Source organism: Taudactylus pleione, unplaced genomic scaffold, assembly GCF_031769625.1.
Source record: "Taudactylus pleione unplaced genomic scaffold, aTauple2 ptg000178l, whole genome shotgun sequence".
Lineage (NCBI taxonomy): Eukaryota > Metazoa > Chordata > Amphibia > Anura > Myobatrachidae > Taudactylus > Taudactylus pleione.
The window spans coordinates 4,838,534-4,854,860 of record NW_028284580.1 but is presented as its reverse complement, the minus strand read 5'-3'; positions in this window follow the sequence as shown (position 1 = coordinate 4,854,860).

Below are 16,327 nucleotides of genomic sequence, written 5' to 3'. Positions count from 1 at the left end.
ATGATTTCCTTGTTGTCTAACTAAATGAGTTATTATTAATGCTTCCTTTTGGACTGTGTCCCAGCAAGCAACTGGTGAATGGGGATTGGAAGAAGAGGGAGCTATACTGTACAGAGTATAGGTCCTATATACACAGTGAGGGCGAGATATTGCAGAACAATAGACTTAAGAGTTAAACTGTACAACTGCATCTGCTGTACTTTAGTTTTTTTTAATAGAAAATGTCATATTTATGTTGATAGTTAATAAATCCTTTTTATAGGGAGTTGTGCATTGCTGTAGTTTACTTATGTAGAGACGTATGCCAGCTGAACAGCCTAATGTCCGTGCCAAAGCCTTGTGTGTATTTCAAAGCATTGACTCACAGCTCTTATTTTGATTTAAACTGTAATAATTTATATTTAAGACAGACACAATGTCTAACAGTATTGTCATTTCATTGTCATGCAGCTGTATGTACAAGAATACTCCTGTTACACTTATTTCCCTGGTGTTTGAGGTACAAAGGATTTGTAGAAACTGTAAAGTAGAAATGCATAGCATTTGTATTGCCATGTTATGTATCATAGAAATATATAAAAATAATAGAAAAGAAAGAAAAAAGCAGTGAAACCTATAGGAGAAGAGAAGACAACTGTAAATTTGGTATATGCTCGTACAGTATTTCAAAATAAAAAATATGGTCAAAGTGACCCCACCCAAACATACAAGTAAGACCAACAATATAACCCAAAATGTTAAGAAAGCAAACAGGACCATACACAGGAGTAGTGAGGGGTTATTACATGTCAGTGTCAGAGTTATAGTATCATGGTTTTCATATCAAATCAGCCAGAGATATACACAACTGTACTCTATATAAGACACAGAAAGGCTCTATGTATTGTCTATGGGTTATCTGTACTTTAGTTTCTAGGACTTTTATGCTGGTTATGTGGTTTGTTTTCCCCTGTTAAGGTTTGTACTGTACGGTAGCTGATTGCACCTGCTATAGAACCTATGGTGCATTTTCCCGGAACTACAGCATTAACTAGTACTCAAATGCCCCCTGGACTTGATCCCAGTAGTATATAGTTGCTGACAGCACCAATGCAGACAGGAGACGGGCCACAAATGGAAACAGACAGACCAATGAGACAGAACAAAACAAAATGAGAATAGTTAGGGACAGGTCAAAATAAAACGAGGATGGAGAATTGAAGGTGCAGGTCTGGGCAAGCTGAAGACTGGAACAATGGTCAAAATACAGGCAAGGTTCAACAGGCAGGCAGCGATCAAAGAGTTAATCCAAAACACGAGCAGAGGTCATACACAGCAGGTCAATTAACACATTTTAAAATGCGGGCACAAAACTGACTAGGTAGAACCTAACACCAGCAAGGTGAAAATGGCACTGAGGGTATTTAAGGAAGTCTTTGCAATCAGCTCCTGGGTAGAAATCATGTGACCCACAAGACTGCTGCTGACCAGTTTGCCTAGCAAGTCTATTGAATCAGCTGTAGCAGCATTCCTGTCAGTTCAAGAAGGCAAGGTAAATATGGTTGCCTAGCAACCGCAGTACACAAAAGCAAACTACTGAGATTCCACTACATGATGCTGAAAACCAAGACAAAATATAACAACCCCTGCTCTTCTTTATGTGTGTAGTGCTAAAATATTGTGCTGTAGTCAATTCAAAGCAGCCTTCATGCATATACAAGTACTGCTAATACATTGGAGGCTACTGGTTCCAGCATGCTCAGACATAAAAGGCCTGCTGGTACTTGTTCTCCTCCCATAAAAAAAATATTAAACAATAGACAGGAGACACACACCTGTGACATCCTCCATCTGTGTCTGGTGATTCGGGTAGGTTCCATTAACCACAACAGGTGCTTCCTCTTTCCTCCCTGGCAGTGGTAAAGGTAATCCGATCCCAGACACAATAATCACACAGTTTTTAAAACCTGTAACCTTGAATTACATACAGGTCAGCTCCACTAAATTTACTATGAACAACCCTATACAGGTGAGGTTAGCTAGAACAATAAATTAGCATCGTTACAGATCATAGCAAACAATATGCAAATTATCATATTAATAAACATACTTGGACACTGAACTTAAACTAGGATGTTACCATTATAAATACTGAAACCCTTTAGGGATATATTTAATACAATAGCTATCAACTGTCTTTAGATCCACACAGTACAGTATCAGTAGCTCCTGCTACTCCACATGTCCTCCCCCAAGCCTTCAATAAATTATATATTACTAGAGATGAGATGAGATCCGAACCCACCCAAATCTTGTAGATCCGAGTCGGATCCAAGCCGGCTTGGATGTTCCTGCCTTACTCGGATCTCTCAAATCGAGGCAAAACCATAGAGACGAAATCTCACGACTCGCGAGCTTTCGTCTCTATATATAAGGGACGCAGCGGGCGCCATTTCACTCCGGCTGTGGAGACTGAACACGGAGGGTGGGTAGTGTAGGGCTAGGGAGAGGTGATGTGCTGTTCTGTCTGCTGTGTCCTGTTCTGTCTGCTGCTGTTGCTTATACATCTGGGCTGGTGCTGTCTATTTTTGTGTAATATAGATTTGTTTGTTTGCGTGTTAGGCTTAACCGCACAAGATCTAGCAAGTTGTCAACGCAACCTAGTGCTGCCCGACTCAAGTCGTCATCAATCTGTGCTTTGGGCCCAAGTTCTGGAGCTAGAAAAAAATAAAAACATATTGGGCCTCATTCAGACCCACTCGCAAGCGGCTGTCTGCTCGCAAGTGGGTCGATGGTGCGCATGCGCCAGACGCGACGAGCGAAGGACTTTCCTTCGCTCGTTGTGTCTGATCAAAGGGGGCGTGCTGTCGATGGGGGGCGTGCCGGGGGCGTGCCGGCCAGACGGAGGCGTTCCCAAGGGAACGCCTACCGTCAGAAGCCGGCCCCACTGACATCACTAGTGATGTCAGTGGGAGTGATTTTGGCTCTGATAGAGCCAAAATCACTTCAGGGCTTGTGGTCGAAAACCCCGACCACAGGCTTCTGGTCGCACTGGCGATGGTCGCGATGGTCAAGACCATCGCGACCATCATCCTGCACGCTCGTATGTGCTGTAGGTGGTGACCCACAGCTATACGAGCATCAAGGAGGACGCTCCATTTTTATGGAGGACGGCCCTCATTCAGAGCGAGCGCTCTGCTCAGAGCGTCCGGCTCTGAATGAGGGCCCTTGTCTTTTCTTTCAAATAATTGTCTGTGTGTCTGTGCATGTTAGGCTTAGCCACACAAGATCTAGCAAGTCGGCAACGCAGCCTAGTGCTGCCCGACTCCAGTCATCATCAGTCTGTGCTCTGGGCCCAAGTTGTGGACTGGCAAAAAAAACAAAACATAGTGTATTTCTTTTTCAATTTTTGGCTACACTATTGGTGCTTGTGACACTACTTCAAGATAGCAGAAAATATGGAGGGTTGTCACATGACAGGAGAGCAAGGCCAAGAACCACATGTTGTAGCTGCTGCCAGCAGTGCAAGGCCATCAACTTCCTCGTCCTCTATGAAGGTCTATGCCCCAGGGCTTAAGTCAAGCCATCAATATGGTAAAGCTACTTTTACTGAAGTTAAGAAACAAAAATTGAAAGGAAATTTGCCTTTAGATAAACAAAAAATTGGCAATATGCCATTCACTACACGAAGTGGCAAGGAAAGGATAAGGCCTTGCTGACTGCTGGTTCTGATTCTGATAGCCCATCGGAAAAAACAACTGTGTGCCCTGAGAACTCGAAATCGCAAATCCCTGAGGAGAGTGCAAGTATGTCCGCGGTTGCCATATGTGAGCCAGACCTAAATACTAGTGTACTGGAGGATCCTCCAAGTTCCAACATTTGTGTGCCCTCTGTAAATGTGGGGAAGGGCAGTCAACATCTTGCAGACATAGTCTGTGAGGATGCGTCTGTGGAATTGCACATGGAGGAGGATATTTTGGTAGTTGAAGGTGCTAAGGATGATGAGGATGTTGATGAAGAAGATGTTGGGGATGAGGATATTGATGCAGAGGATGTCCTTTGTGTAAGTAAGGGAACAGCTGTTGCCCATGGATTGAAAAAGCCAAAGTCCATTGTCATGCTGGGACAAAAGACAAAAAAATCCACTTCTCACGTGTGGCATTACTTGCATCCCAATCCGGACAACAGTTGTCAAGCCATATGTAACCATTGCAAAGCAAGAGTTAGTAGAGGAAGGGACCTAAACCACCTAGGAACCTCTTCCTTGTTACGTCACTTGGAGCGCATTCATCAAATATCAAAGTGTATGTCGCCAAGTTCCAAAACTCAACAAGTCCAGTGTCACCTACCTGCTCCCTCTCTGTGGGATCCAAGCGCCTTCGATCTCCAACACCAACACCTGCTTCATCATCAATATCCTCCAACATTTAAAAAACAATTGAATATTAAACAGTCCTTTGATAGAGGAAGTAAGTATAACAGCTGTCACCCAGTTTCACAGCGGATCACTGACGCCATGACGGTTGTGCTAGTATTAGATGGTGAAACAATAAAAAATGAGGATGATAGTGTGAAGGAAGTGCAAAAGGAGGATGAGGGGGAAATTTGTGTCCTATCTGACGCTAATGTGGATATTGATGATAAGGATGTGGTTTGCGTAAATCAGCCAGCAGTGGCAGCAGTTCTTGCTAATGATAAAAATAAAGTCAAGAAAGCAACATCTTGAGTGTGGAATTATTTTAATCTAAATTCTGACAACAGTTGTGAAGGCATCTGTTCCATTTGTAAAACCAAAGTTAGCAGAGGAAGGGACGTTAACCATCTAGGCACCTCCTCCCTGTTACGTCATTTGCAGCGAGTTCATGCAATTTATTTAACAAAATTATAATTTGTAAACTAATAACAAACATTCCAGTATCAGCTACCAGCAGTTTGGACCAGCACATGCAATCTCCACCACCAACACCCTCATCATCAACCTCCTCCTTAATAATTGAAGGTAGTCCTTCCAAAAAATTTTTTGTGGGGGCCCATACAAACCAAGGAGTTCAGCCACGAAAGTGTCAGTCCTAGTTGCTAAAGTGCTTGGTTTGTTAAATGGTGCATGTCCTTTTTAATATCCCATGTAAGAGTGGGTGGGAGGGACAATTCCATCTTGCACCTCTTTCCTTTACATTTGGCACAATTTGGGGCATTGCCGACTGACATTATTATAGTTTATTAAACTGCCATCCTGTCTGCCACTGCTGTGTGGCAATGTTTCATAGATGTCTGATATTTTTTTAAACTGCCGTGCGTGTGTGCTGCTGCTCTGTTGCTTACTTTAGCCAGCCAGCTCGCTGCAGCATTTGGCCTGTGTTGGTGAAAAATAGTGAAATCAATATTGTGAGGTGGTTAAAAATGCCTGAAAATTATTGTTATTAAGGTTAATAATACTGTAGGAACAAAAATAGGCCCAAATTATGTGGTTTTAGTTGTTTATATAATTTTTTGGAAAAAATACAGATCCAAAACCAAAACCTAAAAACAAAACACCAAGGAAAAATATCCAAAACCCGATTCAGACCCAAAACCAGGGCAGATCCAGATCCAAAACCAAAACATGGGGGTCGGCACACATCTCTCTCTATATATTACCGCTTGTTTCTCCTTTTTCTAGATCTCTATTTGTTAACCAATATATAGTTATTATCAATCTACTATACTTATACTAGATAACTATATATAATTTTGAATGGATTAGTACATAAAACAATATGTAAAATTACAATGTAATCAGAAGTCATTACTCATTAGGACTATGGCCATTGTATCGTTGGTGCACATGGATGCAAAACTGTTCTGTTGATTATAAGAGACTTTTTAATCCTTTATCTCAGTTGAAGGATATCTGAGCAGAATCTACATTTTGTACATACAGTACTGCATACAGCTGGGTATATTAAATTTTTTACTTTTGTATACAGTACATCTTGTTATAGCAATGTCAAAACAAACTGTCCACTGTAGACCAGTACATGCCCTAAATGCAGTATTTCTGGAACTAGTTTATCAGCAGACTAATGTGTGGTGCCAATTTAAGGGGCTCCTTTATGCGGTATAAATGGATATGCCTCCACGCTACTGTACAGTCTCTCATATTTGACTCCGAAGGCAAAATAGAACAATCAATAAATAATCTTTGGAGCTCTTGTCTCTGCTATTGTCATTAGCAAAGATAATTCAGTTGGGGCATACAGTTTAAGCTTGTATCTGACTGAAAATAGTCTATAGGCTTAGTATCTGTACATCCCTCCCTGTCTTCGGGTACATACCGCTGTATGTACCACGAATATCGCAAAGGATAGCTTTCCCGATAAGAGCTGTCCTTTGCGATGGCTCCGGACTGAGGGACTTCCAGGTTTAACACCCAGAAGTCCCTCTGGCGTCCTTCTGCACATGCGCAGAAGGATGCGGGCCGCAGGGGGTGATGGGAGGGATCCGATCGGATCCCTCCCAAAGGGGAATGTCCCCATAGGCTTCTATTGGGTAACGCCATCCGAAGGTGGCATTACCCATCGGGACGAAGTTGCTTACTACATTTGGGGAAGATTGTAAACCCCCCAAAAACGGCATTTTCAGGGGTTTTACCGCATTTTTGCCTTTAGTACATCCCGGCCTATCTCTGCTAATTAAAGTAAGTAGTATGGTCCCTCCTGGTTAGTATTCCTTAATGAATTTCCTTAGCATTACAGCCCTCTTTATCAACCCTCAGTTCATTAGGTAGCATGTATTCCTAATTAGGCATAGAGAGGAATAATACCTTTTTCTGTAGTCTTCAGAACACTCCCTGCTCCACAATTTGTCCCTTTAGCTTACCCGCAAATACAATCTGTGGACCTCATTCAGAGTCTCTCGCTAGATGCTCGCCCCCAGCGTATGCAAATTTGTCAAAGTGACAACACGGGAAGCGATCGCTCGCCAAGGCACAAGCACGTCCACCATGTTTTAGCTAGCGGCCAGCATACGCCTAATCGCACAGGCAGAGCCGCCAACCAGCACACGTCATCTCCATGAAGTGTATTAAAACTAGGGGTGTGCACCGGCCACTTTTCGTGTTTTGTGTTTTGGTTTTGGATCTGGATCTTTCTTCGTGTTTTGGATCTGGATTGGTTTTGCCAAAACCACCCTTCCGTGTTTTGGGTTCTGGGTTTTGTGTTTTGGATCTGTATTTTTTTGAAAAAAAGCATAAAAACAGCTAAAATCACAGAATTTGTAGGTTTTTCTGCTCCTATGCTATTATTAACCTCAATAACCTTAATTTCCACTCATTTCCAGTCTATTCTGAACACCTCACACCTCACAATAGTGTTTTTATGTCCAAAAGGTTGCACCGAGGTAGCTGGATGACTATGCTAAGCGACACGAGTGGGCGGCACAAACACGTGACCCATCTAGGAGTGACACTGCAGTGGCAGGCAGGATGGCAGTTAGAAAAACTAGGCCCCAAACTGTACATAATGCAAAGAAAAAAAGAGGTGCAAGATGGAATTGTCCTTGGGCCCTCCCACCCACCCTTATGTTGTATAAACAGGACATGCACACTTTAACAAATCAATCATTTCAGCACCAGGGTCTGCCACACAACTGTGGCTGAAATGATTGGTTCGTTTGGGCCCCCACAAAACAAGCTGGCAATTAATGTGTCCCTGCACAAACTGGCTCTACGGAGGCAAGATGTCATCCTCATCCTCCTCATCCACCGATTCCTCACCCTCTTCAGTGTGTACATCCTCATCCTCACAAAGTATTAACTCGTCCCCACTTGAATCCACCACCACAGGTCCCTCTGTACCTTCTGGAGGCTGGTCTCCCTGGAAGAGCTGATAATTCATTTTGATGAACATCATCTTCTCCACATTCTGTGGAAGCAACCTCCTACGCCTTTCGCTGACAAGGTTCCCGGCTGCACTAAACACTCTTTCGGAGTACACACTGGAGGGGGGGCAACTCAGGTAAAATAGAGCCAGTTTGTACAGGGGCCTCCAAATTGCCTCTTTTTCCTGCCAGTACAGGTATGGACTGTCTGCCATGCCTACTTGGATGCTGTCACCGATGTAATCCTCCACCATTCTGTCAATGGTGACAGTATCATATGCAGTGACAGTAGACATGTCAGAAATTGTTGCCAGGTCCTTCAGTCCGGACCAGATGTCCAAACTTGGTCCTGCCTGCCCTGCATCACCGCCAGCGGGTTGCTTAGGATACCTAAGTTTTTTCCTGGCAGCCCCAGTTGCGGGAGAAAATGAAGAAGGAGCCGTTGACGTGTCACGTTCCGCTTCAGCTGACAGTGTGTTCACCAGCAGGTCTTTGCACCTCTGCAGGCTTGTGTCGGCCGGAAAGAGAGACACCACATAGGCTTTAAACCTAGGATCGAGCACGGTGGCCAAAATGTAGTGGTCTGATTTCAACAGATTGACCACCCTGGAATCCTGGCAAAGCGAATGAAGGGCTTCATCCACAAGTCCCACATGCCGAGCGGAATCGCTCCGTCTTAGCTCCTACTTCACTTTCTCCAGCTGCTTCTGCAAAAGCCTGATGAGGGGAATGACCTGACTCAAGCTGGCAGTGTCTGAACTGACTTCACGTGTGGCAAGTTCGAAGGGCTGAAGAACCTTGCACAACACGGAAATCATTCTCCACTGCGCTTGAGTCAGGTGCATACCCCCTCCTTTGCCTATGTCATAGGTGGATGTATAGGCTTGTATGGCCTTTTGCTGCTCCTCCATCCTCTCAAGCATATAGAGGGTTGAGTTCCACCGCGTCACAACCTCTTGCTTCAGGTGATGGCGGGGCAGGTTCAAGAGTGTTTGCTGGCGCTCCAGTCTTCGGCACGCAGTCGCTGAATGGCGAAAGTGGCCAGAAATTTTTCGGGCCACCCAAAGCGTCTCCTGCACGCCCCTGTCGCTTTTCAGAAAATTCTGCACCACCAAGTTTATTGTGTGAGCAAAACATGGGACGTGCTGGAATTTGCCCAGATGTAATGCCCGCACAATATTGGTGGCGTTGTCAGATATCACAAATCCCCAGGAGAGTCTAAGTGGGGTAAGCCACTGGGCGATGATTTCCCTCAGTTTCTCTAAGAGGTTGTCGGCGGTGTGCCTCTTACTGAAACCGGTGATACACAGCGTAGCCTGCCTTGTAACGAGCTGGCGTTTCTGAGATGCTGCTACTGGTGACGCTGCTGCTGTTGCTGCATAAGGTGATACATCTACCCAGTGGGCTGTCACAGTCATATAGTCCTTAGTCTGCCCTGTTCCACTTGTCCACATGTCCGTGGTTAAGTGGACATTGTGTACAACGGCATTTTTCAGGACACTGAGGACACTTTTTCTGACGTTTCTGTACAGTCTCGGTATCGCCTGCCTAGTGAAGTGGAATCTAGACGGGATTTGGAACCGGGGACACACTACCTCCATCAATTGTCTAAATCCCACTGCACTAATGGCGGATACCGGACGCACGTCTAACACCAACATAGCAGTCAAGGCCTCAGTTATACGTTTTGCTTCAGGATGACTGCTGTCGTACTTCATCCTCCTCGCTAAGGACTGTTGGAGGGTCAATTGTTTAGTAAAAGTAGTGGTGTTCCTACTTCCTCTCTGGGATGATGAACGACTCCCAGCAGCAGCAGCAACAGCAGCAGCGGCAGCAGTAGGCGTAGCAATGCAGGATCCTCCGGAGGAATCCCGGATAGGAGAGTCAGTCATGCCAGTGATATGGCCTGCAGGACTACTTCCGATCCTGACTAAGGAGGAAATTGACGAGGAGGGAGTTGACGGTGTGGTTTGCAGGCGCTTGGATACAACAGGACAACGGGATTTAGGTGTCCCTGGACTGCTTACGGTCTGAGCCAAAGTTTCTGAACTTGACAGTAACTTTTTATGAACGCGCTGCAGGTGCCGTATAAGGGAGGATGTTCCTAGGTGGTTGACGTCCCTACCCCTACTTATTTCACCTTTACATATGGTACATATGGCAAGACAGTTGTTGTCCGGATTTGGATAGAAATATTGCCAGACCAAAGAGGTGGAATGTTTGGTCTTCTGCCCAGGCATGACCGTGATGGGCTTTTTCATCCCACGGACAACAACTGTCTCCCCCGGAGCCTGATTTAAACAAACCACATCACCATCAGAATCCTCCTCGCCAACTTCCTCCTCAGCGCCAGCTACACCAGTATCCTCATCCTGTTGTACTTCAACAGTGACATCTTCAATTTGCATATCAGCAAGTGGACTGTGGGTGCTCCTTTCAGCACTTGCAGGGGGCGTGCAAATGGTGGAAAGAGCCACCTCTTCCCGTCCAGTGCTGGGAAGGTCAGGCATCGCAACCACCACCACACTTGGACTCTCTTTGGGGATTTGTGATATCTTCTTAGAAAGCACAGTTCTTCGCTGTGCTTTTGCCAGCTTAACTCTTTTGATTTTTTTAGTGGGAGGAGTGCTTCCATCGTCATGTGAAGCTGAACCACTAGTCATGAACATACTAGGGATCGACCTTAGCCGTTCCTTGCCACTCCGTGTCGTAAATGGCATATTGGCAAGTTTACGTTTCTCTTCAGCTGATTTAAATGTCTTTTTCAAGGTCATTTTCCTGAACTTTGCCATTTGGGATTGTATGTGCCCTCTACTATGACATTGGGCATCGGCCTTGGCAGACGACGTTGATGGCATGTTATCGTCTATGTCATGACTAGTGGCAGCAGCTTCAGCACTAGGAGGAAGTGGTTCTTGATCTTTCTCTATTTTATTTTTATCGGAGAAAGTTTGGTCCTCCATTTATGTTATATCGATTTGATATATACGTGCGGCTAAACACAGAAAATAAATTTTTTTTTGGTTCGGACTGGAGTGTACTTTGTGGGTTACAGCACCCTTTAACGGTCAAGCCAGCCGGCCCTTTACTTATGACACAGGCGCACTCTTGGCACTACTTTGTTGATGCACGTGCGGCTACTGCGCACACAATTCACAAACACAGAAAATAATTTTTTTTTGGTTTGGACTGGAGTGTACTTTGGGGGTTACAGCACCCTTTAACGGTCAAGCCAGCCGGCCCTTTACTTATGACACAGGCGCACGCTTGGCACTACTTTGTTGATGCACGTGCGGCTACTGCGCACACAATTCACAAACACAGAAAATAATTTTTTTTTGGTTTGGACTGGAGTGTACTTTCGGGGGTTACAGCACCCTTTAACGGTCAAGCCAGCCGGCCCTTTACTTATGACACAGGCGCACGCTTGGCACTACTTTGTTGATGCACGTGCGGCTACTGCGCACACAATTCACAAACACAGAAAATAATTTTTTTTTGGTTTGGACTGGAGTGTACTTTCGGGGGTTACAGCACCCTTTAACGGTCAAGCCAGCCGGCCCTTTACTTATGACACAGGCGCACTCTTGGCACTACTTTGTTGATGCACGTGCGGCTACTGCGCACACAATTCACAAACACAGAAAATAATTTTTTTTTAGGTTTGGACTGGAGTGTACTTTCGGGGGTTACAGCACCCTTAACGGTCAAGCCAGCCGGCCCTTTACTTATGACACAGGCGCACGCTTGGCACTACTTTGTTGATGCACGTGCGGCTACTGCGCACACAATTCACAACCACAGAAAATAATTTTTTTTTGGTTTGGACTGGAGTGTACTTTCGGGGGTTACAGCACCCTTTAACGGTCAAGCCAGCCGGCCCTTTACTTATGACACAGGCGCACGCTTGGCACTACTTTGTTGATGCACGTGCGGCTACTGCGCACACAATTCACAAACACAGAAAATAATTTTTTTTTGGTTTGGACTGGAGTGTACTTTCGGGGGTTACAGCACCCTTTAACGGTCAAGCCAGCCGGCCCTTTACTTATGACACAGGCGCACGCTTGGCACTACTTTGTTGATGCACGTGCGGCTACTGCGCACACAATTCACAAACACAGAAAATAATTTTTTTTTGGTTTGGACTGGAGTGTACTTTCGGGGGTTACAGCACCCTTTAACGGTCAAGCCAGCCGGCCCTTTACTTATGACACAGGCGCACTCTTGGCACTACTTTGTTGATGCACGTGCGGCTACTGCGCACACAATTCACAAACACAGAAAATAATTTTTTTTTAGGTTTGGACTGGAGTGTACTTTCGGGGGTTACAGCACCCTTAACGGTCAAGCCAGCCGGCCCTTTACTTATGACACAGGCGCACGCTTGGCACTACTTTGTTGATGCACGTGCGGCTACTGCGCACACAATTCACAACCACAGAAAATAATTTTTTTTTGGTTTGGACTGGAGTGTACTTTCGGGGGTTACAGCACCCTTTAACGGTCAAGCCAGCCGGCCCTTTACTTATGACACAGGCGCACGCTTGGCACTACTTTGTTGATGCACGTGCGGCTACTGCGCACACAATTCACAAACACAGAAAATAATTTTTTTTTAGGTTTGGACTGGAGTGTACTTTCGGGGGTTACAGCACCCTTAACGGTCAAGCCAGCCGGCCCTTTACTTATGACACAGGCGCACGCTTGGCACTACTTTGTTGATGCACGTGCGGCTACTGCGCACACAATTCACAAACACAGAAAATAATTTTTTTTTTGGTTTGGACTGGAGTGTACTTTCGGGGGTTACAGCACCCTTAACGGTCAAGCCAGCCGGCCCTTTACTTATGACACAGGCGCACGCTTGGCACTACTTTGTTGATGCACGTGCGGCTACTGCGCACACAATTCACAAACACAGAAAATATATTATTTTTTTAGCACTTGGGGGGAGCACCCCTGATGGACAGAGCACCCCCTGGACAACACTACAGCACCCCTTTAGGACTGGGACACTGCACAGGACTTTGGAACTGACTGCACAACACAGTCCAGCCAGCCCCTATGGACTTTGAAGTAGTGGACACAGCCCCTATTAACAACAGCAGCACAGCACAACACAGCCAGCCCCTATGGACTTTGAAGTAGTGGACAACAGCAGCACTACACTACACTACACTACACAGCACTAACTCCCACCCTCCCTCTTCACTGTCCACAGCCGAGTGAGAAAATGGCGCCGACGCGGGTACCTTATATAGGATCCAAAACCCGCGAGACTCGGAAGGCGGGATGATGACGTTTTGCCTCGATGTCAGATCCGAGTCAGGCGGGAAAAGTCGAGCCTGACTCGGATCGGACTCGGATCGGGGGGGCTCGGGGGGGTTCGGATTTCAGAAATCCGAACCCGCTCACCCCTAATTAAAACATTGGTACATCGAGGACAATCGGAAGCGATCGCAGCGCTTGTGGTTGCCTTACCCTACCGCAAGCACTGCGAGGACTTCAGTGTAAAAAACAAGCATGTGACGTGTACTATGACGCTGCTTGTTAATTATGCCCGCCTCTAAAACGGCATTGAAACACTCAGCCACCTCCACTCCCCCATTATTAGTCTCCTGCCCCTGTTACCATCCACAAACGGTTTCTCCTGTCACTCATTTCACTGGGCTGTCTTTGCTGGGCAAGCGAGCAGCCTACGATCGCACAGAGTAGTTCACACACGTGCAGAACGAAGCGTGTGCATGCGTGTATGCAAACCATCGGACCGCTTGCGAGTGCACAGCGCTAGCAAGAGACTCTGAATGAGGTCCTGTATATTCTGCCCCGATCCTCTCTCAGGGAAGGAGCTCAGCTGTTCCCATGCACAGCTGGCAGGAGACACTCCCCAGGGCTACTCTACCCTGCAATCCCAGTCACCAATAGGTATGGGGTGATTTTCCCAGGCTGGAGGTTGTTGCTGACTGGCACAGAGCTCTGTGCAGGCTCAGTGACAGCCAGGCAGTGAAACTTCACCTAAGTATTATTATAGGGCTTAATGGGGCAGCACTTGATAATAAAAAAAACCTAACAGGGCTAAAGGATACCTCTAAGGGGGATATGTCCAGTATCCCGGCACAGGGAATGATGGCGCTTAGAATATCGATGCCGGAATTCCGACACCTGTCAGAATTCTGGCGCCAGCATCGCAATGGTAAGTAGCAGGGTTAGGGGGAGAGTTAGGGTTAGGCACTAGTGGGAGGGTTAGGGTCAGGCACTAAGGAGGGAGGGTTAGGTTTAGGGTGCAGGTTTGTCTAAAGACTTACCTTGGTTGATTGTATGTGTACTATGGAAGGTACTGTTTACTGTTGGAAGGTGAACCACGTTCACCTTTCTGACAGAGGGCAGCAGGTTTCATGCCAAAATATATTGCTATTTGGGGCTTTATCACTATGGCCTTTTAAGATGACTAGAGCCCCTGTCCAGGCTGAAGAGAAGCAGCCCCAAAGCTTGATGCTACCACCACAGTATAGTCTGAGTGATGAGCTGTCCTGTCTTTGTGACAAACATATCTTTAAAATTAAGACCTAAAATGTTCAACCTAGGTCCCTTCAGACACTGGACATGTTCCTGCATGGTTTGGGGTGACTGAATGTTTGGTGGGTTTTTTTGCACAATTTAAATTGGCGTGGGTGTTCCTTTTTGTGTCCATAGCCCAGACATGCAGGGGGTGACCAATCCTGCAAGAAATTCCTGCAACTCCTTTAGAGACCAATTCATCATGAAAGACTTTTCACTTGTGATACTTTAGTTTTCAATTGTTAGAGAATAAATTGTAAAAAATATTGTAATTCATATATATATATATATGGAAAATGGGGTGGAAAGGAAAAGCGCCAAATAGTGTGATAAAATTAATAACAAATGTGCCCGTGCTCAAAAAGTGGTGTGCGTACCAAATAGTAATTCTTTAAGGCTTATCTGAAGGTTCTGTTAGATGGATGTGGATAATGCTGGACCCGGATTTCTGGTACCAGAGAGGACCTTAGTGGAAAAAAGGCTCAGAGCCAGATAGGAGAGAAGAATAACATAGTGTAGTATTTCTTTATACAAACACGCTGGTATTAGTAAGTCTGCGTACCAGATATATTCTTGTAAAAAGGTATATATAAGTCCTTGATTGGTCATCCAAATTCCCCTTTTTTTTCCTCCTTCCCCAGACGTCTCCAAAGGTGATGGGTTTCAAACCAAAAAAAGACCCAACATCAGTGGTGGTATTAAAAAAGGGGGGGCTTTATTACATATCACAGGGAAAAATAATAAATAAATACAAGGAATAAATATAAAGTGCTTATCTGCGAGGTAGTTTCAAAAGAGTCTTTTTGTGAGAGGCTGGCAGTGCGCAACGCGTTTTGTCCTTTGGACTTCCTCAGGGGTAAGGATAGGTGTTCAGGAGTGCCCCTTTGTATACTCTAGGTAAGGTAATCTATATAAAATTAATTTGGCACCAATCGCCATTTTACGCATGCGCAGTACGCCGCAGCCATCTTGGTGACGTCATCCATGGCATCAGATGTATCCCAAGATGCCGCACGTCCTGTACTGTGCATACACGAATCGCGCCCTATGTATAGCGGCGCATATCGGTGAATGCGGCCGCTTGTGCCAATCACAAGCACATTATATCATACCATAAGACTAAAGTTTAACCACAGGTAGCGGTATAACGCTCCTGTCAGCGGTTCCTATGAACGGCGGCCATTTTGTTGGTTGTCTGGCATAGAAATAACAGACGGGGCCATTTTGTTGGAGGTTAGCAAACCCATAAGGTGACAGAATTAGGCGGTGGCCATTTTGTTGGTTGTATACCAGCTTACAATGCAGTAAGAATTTACCTAACTTGTCATGAGATCATAATAGGAGATAACATGTCACTCTATCTTGGTATCATGTTGGATACATTAGGATATGAATTGTATATGACAAATAGATACAATAAATACAGTTTAAGAATAAAATTAAAAAATTACACATAATAAGGGGAACTTAAAAACAATTATAGAAACAATTTATGAGCGCACTAGAAATATACCACTAAAATTACTAAGACCTGTCCTGTAAGACATGATCTTAAAACGATAAAAAATTATAAAAAAATTTTAAAAAAAATAATTACCATCAGTTCATAGCGATACAACATAAGACATATAAATACCAGTATATGAAGTATAAAAAGCAGGTAGGATAAAATAACTAGTTCATAAAAAGTGGGGGATTTATAAAAAAGGAGCAATTTCATAATTGTCATTCAACGAGGTAGTACTCAACAAAAAGATAGAGAAGGCTGAGGAAGAGGTAATCAAGATAAAAGAGAAGAAATTCCTAAGGGATAAAGTAGATTATGAAACTAATAGAATTAAAAATTGGAATCGCCCCAGGGACACTCAATTCCATTCATCCAGGAGTAAATGGAATAGAGTCCCACATAAGAATTATGCACAAAGGACTA